The sequence below is a fragment of the Peromyscus eremicus genome, chromosome 16_21 (genome assembly GCF_949786415.1).
Source record: "Peromyscus eremicus chromosome 16_21, PerEre_H2_v1, whole genome shotgun sequence".
Classification (NCBI taxonomy): Eukaryota; Metazoa; Chordata; class Mammalia; order Rodentia; family Cricetidae; genus Peromyscus; species Peromyscus eremicus.
The window spans coordinates 62,817,522-62,822,952 of NC_081432.1; the positions used below are offsets into that span (position 1 = coordinate 62,817,522).

Genomic DNA, 5,431 nt, shown 5'->3' on the forward strand with positions numbered 1-5,431 from the left:
GGTTGGGTAACTGTAGATGCTGGCAAACTGGAAAGCCTAATCTAGAAACATAAAAGATTCCAGATACTTCTGTTGCTAGAGAATAACTTCTGGTACCAAAATCTGTATTAGTTAGAATTCTCTAGAGTATCAGAACTTACAGAATGAATCTCTCTCTCTGAATATGTGTGTGTGTGTGTGTAGAATATATATACATATAAAAATATTATATATAGAGAGAATGTATACATATATATATATATATTAATTATAATGACTTACAGGCTGCGGTCTAGCTTATATAATAATGTGAACAGAAAGTCCAAGAATCCAGGAGTTGCTCCCTCTGAGGCTGGATGTCTTGGCTGGTCTTCAGTAGATGTTATAATGCAGAAGTAGGCTCTAATGACAGTGAAGGAATAGACAGACTTGCTAACAAGATAAAAACAAGCAGGGGAAGACCAAAAGCTTCCTTCTTCACCATCCTTAGATAGGCTTCTAGCAGAAGGTGTGGCCCAGAGTGGAGGTGGGGTTTCCAGCTAGCCCAAATGATCTGGATTAAAGGTGTGTCTGTCTATACAACTCAAGATCTGAATTATAGGAGTATCTTTTCCCCAGCTCAAAAAGATCTGGATTAAAGGAGTTTCTTCCTACCTCAAAGATCCAGATTAGAGTTGTAGCTTAAGTTTTCCTGCCTGGCCCACAGTCAGGACAAATCTCTCTCACCTGCCAGTCCCACAGCCTCTCAGACCCAACCAAGTAAACACACACAGAGACTTATATTGCTTTCATACTGTATGGCCGTGGCAGGCTTCTTGTTAACTGTTCTTATAGCTTAAATTAATCCATTTCCATTAATCTATACCTTGCCACATGGCTCGTGGCTTACCGGCATCTTCATATGCTGTTTGTCATCGTGGTGGCTGGCAGTGTCTCTCTCTCAGCCTTCCACTTCCCAGCTTTATTCTCCTCCTTGCCCCGCCTATACTTCCTGCCTAGCCAACGGCCAATCAGTGTTTTATTGATTAATTAGCAACACATTTGCCATACATCCCACAGCAAGAGTAGTATTGTCCCACCTCAAATTAAGCAAATAGAGCTCACAGGTGTGCCCTCCATTTTTGGGTTTTAGTTAATTCCAGATGTAGTCAAGTTGACAACCAAGAATAGCCATCACACATGTAAAAAAGTCTGGAACTCCAGTACACCCAAGCTGCACCTGATAACCAGAACCCAGTGACATCATTTGCTCAAGGTAACAGGACTAGAACTCCAGGATGCCCACTGGACAGTGTATGAACAGAGATCAAGAGCAATGTATTGCTGTCACATCTTCAGGACTGTTAGGGAGATGCCACCTTGACCTGCCCTGCAGCTGGAGAGTCTCCCCGGGATCCCCACCCGTGAACCAGAGACTCCCATGAGAGACTGGACCCACCTTCAGCTAAGATACTTCACACAGGTGAGCAGCCATGGAGATAGGCTTAGGACCATAGTTAGGAACTAGGTGCGATGACCCTCGGAGTAATGAAATACAACGTTTGTTATACTAAGTGCATGTACCTATCGTCTTCTTTGTGGAGACAGGGAGAAAATTGGTTCCTGGAAAGTGCACTGTATTGCCAAGGAAGAACTAGAGATGTCTTTCAATATGAAAGAGATGTAGACATTTCTTCCTTGGCTGAGAGATCATAGAGTGTTAGACACGAAGCGAGACAGAAAATCAGAAGTGGAGAGGCTGGTCTCCCAGATGCAAAGAACCGAGGAGAAGCCTGATGAGAAGCCCCACCCTGAGTCTCCCAGGATGCCACTTTTTGGCATGTTCTCCACCCTACCCCCACTCTCTTTCAGGGTATTTTGCTGTGAGTTTTCCCATAATCCCCATCCCTGCTTTCTCCTTTTCATCCATACCAGATAGACTCCACCCTAAAGACACACGGATACTAGACAGCCAGCAGCAAAGGGTTTTATTTATTTTTGATACTTCCAAAGACATATTAAGATTTTATTTAGTTTACCCAAACAACTATCCAGCAATATGTAAATCCATTTTTTTTATATAAAACAAACCCCCTAACACAGTCCAGTCTCATACTGCCTTGGCAAACATCAGTCTGATGTGTTAGGATTTCAAAGTGCTGATAACAAATTCCCAACTCAAGCAAGCTCAGATAGGTCCTCATATTGAACTCCTTCAGCTCTGCATCCTTTCTTCAGAGGCCCAGTTCCAGTGACCACGGTGGCCGAAAAGCTTCTCATCCATGGATTCTTGGTGCTTTCATTTCCTCTTTCCTGGTGAGGAATGACTGTCTCTCTAAAGGGGTCTGGTCCAATTTCAGCCTGTCTCCAGATTCAACCGTCTTTACCTGTCAATCACTCCCTTAACCACACCCTTTATCTTGTGGTTTTTCTCTCCAAGAGTTTTAGTTGTAATTTTCATGGTTCCAGGCTGTAGCCAGAAGTCCATTCTCGAAGTTCTTTCCTTTTCTTCAATCTCCGTAATTCTGTCGCCCTGGGCAGGCTTCTTCTCAGGCAGAGCCTAGCTCTGAAGATTCTTTTTGCTTCACCGATGCTGTGCTCCCCCGCATCCGCGGGACACTTGGCCCCAAACAGCCGGACTTGGACGATGTTGCTCCAGCTGAGCTCCCTGCTCTTCTCTCCAGACAGAGTGTAACTTTTTCTTCATTTTCTCGGTTTAATTCCATAAGAACAGGCGTCTTTTGCTCTTTCCCTTCCAGACTTTCTTCTCACCTGTTCCTCAGTGAATGGCACTTTTCTCTTCATCGACAAGGTCTTGCTTCTTTTTTTCTTTAGTTCCAGTCACCGGTGAATGGTTTCTGGATCTGTCTATGTACTGGATGTACCAGCCTTTTGGTGTCTCATCCACTTGACACAAAGCCTGTCTGCCCAGCCACTTGGTGAAGTCGGTCAGCGTTTCCCACCAAGTGGCATCCATGTGGACAAGCTCTTGGTGGCTGCTGTACTCACTATACATGATGTTGTTGTGGACATCATGCCGAAGCACCTCCTGGGAACTTCAAGAAAGTCATTTTGGAATTCCTCTGAAAAATAATCCATAAACTGCTGCGATTTTTCCGAAGTTGGCAAGAGTTGTCTCTGAGATTCAGCCATCTGGTGGCACTTAAAGCATTCTTGTCGCGTCGCTGCTTCGGGCACATCTGGCAGTACCAGCTAAGCTTCTTGAGTCCTTTGGACTTGACCGTGTTGGTGATGGCCTTTGGGTTCAAGATATCCCTCCTGCACATGGTGACCCAGAGAGCAGCTGGAGGCAAATGGACTCTAGCATAGGGTTTTATAGAATGTGGAGACTAAGGCCCACCCCTGTGCACAAAGCATTCTGTGTGAGCAGCCTGGCCTCTGGGTTCCAATTGGCTCTCCTCTACATCCTGCCCCCTGGAAAACACTTCGTGAAAAACCACCAATAGCAGCAAAGGAAACTCGGAATGTTATTTCCACAGTCATTAGAGATGGAGCCCACCTTTAAGCCCAGCACTCTGGAGGCAGAGGCAGGATCTCTGAGTTCCAGAGAGAACGGTCTGGCCTGGTCGACACAGCAAGTTCCAAGATAGCCCTGGCTATTAGATACGACTTTGTGAGGATGTACCTAATCCTTTAATTAACCAGATTACTCCCACACCTGCTTCCTGCAGCTAAACAGTTGCATAACCAGAAGTTTCACAGTCTCTGACTCTTTTGCCTTGTCTTGGGACCCTCTTCCCCTACTGCATTGCCTGGTCCAGCCTTGATGTGAGGGTTTGTGACTAGTCTTATTGTAACTTGTTATGCCATGTTCTGTTGCTATCCTGGGAAGCTTGCTCTTTTCTGAAGGGAAATGGAGGAGGTGTGGATCTGGAGGAGAGGGGAGGTAGGGGGAGGGACTTGGAACAGTGGAGGGAGGGGAAACTGGTCAGGATGTAATATATGAGATAAGAATAAATAAATAAGTAAATAAATGTAATATATGAGAGCAGAATCGATTAAATAAATGTAATATATGAGAGCAGAATTGATTAAATAAATAAGAGTCCACACTTGGGCTGTGATCCTTCACTATTCCTGCTAAATGTCACCCATGTGCCTCATAAGTCCAGTTCATCATCAAAATGCAAATTTTGACATTGGCCTTGGGGAGGATCAGAGTATAGGATCCACAGGCTGTTTCTTCCAAAGAACTTAAGTGGCTCTGATGATCAGTATTGTCCATTCTTCTGTGGATGCAATTTGCCCAGTCCCAAATAAAGATTTGTGGTGAGGTTTTATCTTAGTTTGGGTTTCTATTGCTGTGAAGAGACACCACGACCACAGCAACTCTTACAAGGAAAACATTTAATTGAAGAGGCAGCTTACAGTTTCAGAGGTTCAGTCCATCATCATCACGGCAGGGAGCGTGGCAGCACGCAGGCAGACGTGTTGCTGGAGAAGCAATTCAGAGTCCTACATTTTGCAGGCAACAGGAAGTTACTGAGACACTGGGTGGTATCCCTAGCATAGGAAACATCAAAGCCCACCCCTACCGTGACACACTTTCTCCAACAGGGCCTTACCCACTCCAACAAAGTCACACCTCCTAATAGTGCCCCTTCCTATGAGATTATGGGGGCCAATTATATTTAAACTACCACAGGTTTCATCAATTCATCATCAACTAGAGTCATAAGGGAAGAGGGGATCTCAATTGAGGAATTGCCTCCATCAGATGGACCTGTGGATGTGTCTGTAGGGCATTTTCATGACTGACTGATGTGGGGGGCGGGAATCCCTCAGAGGATGGTGCCTCCCTTTGCTTATGGTCCTGGAATTTATAAGTAAGCAAGCTGACCAAGCCTAGTAAAGCAAGCCAGGGATGCTGGGAATGTCCCTAGCCTTTAATTGTGTTTAACTTTTGAAAACCATGTCTTTAGCTTGTCAGGTCGTCTCTTCGTGAGATCTGAAGACTTTTATCTGACAAATCAGCTTTTCTATGGAAAGGTGTGTGGCAGTCCCTGATGTTCACACAGTTCATGAAGGACCTTGTTTTTTCAAAAGGACTCAAGGAGCCCAGGAGAGGGCTTTTCTGTTCCCTAGTGCTGTCCTAAAGAGCAGCCCTTCACAGTTCCTGTATTTTAGTTACTTTGCTGGTCCCTGAAATCAAGTATTGACAAATGCATCTTCTAGAAGGGTTTGTTTCAGCTTAGAGTTGGAGGTGATGGTCATGGCAAGGAAGACATGGGTGCAGGGTGGTCTCGTTGCTCTCACAACTGAGTAGCACAGAGTGATGAGTGCATCTCTGCTCAGTAGGTATTTGAGTCTGGAGTTCTGGAGTACTACCAGACAAGGCCTGTTTCTCCATTGACTCTCAGTAGGCTGGAGAGTGATATCAGTAGGGTACTTCTTGGTCTATGGAAGTATGTTTGGACTTTATTTTGGAGGAAGAACTCTGCAGGTCCACACT

General features: G+C 45.0%; 1 pseudogene; it reads right to left on the reverse strand.

The window, feature by feature from the left end:
• Positions 1–2,136: 2,136 nt before the first annotated feature.
• On the reverse strand, positions 2,137–3,245 carry LOC131893960 (DNA/RNA-binding protein KIN17-like; annotated as a pseudogene).
• Positions 3,246–5,431: the final 2,186 nt, after the last annotated feature.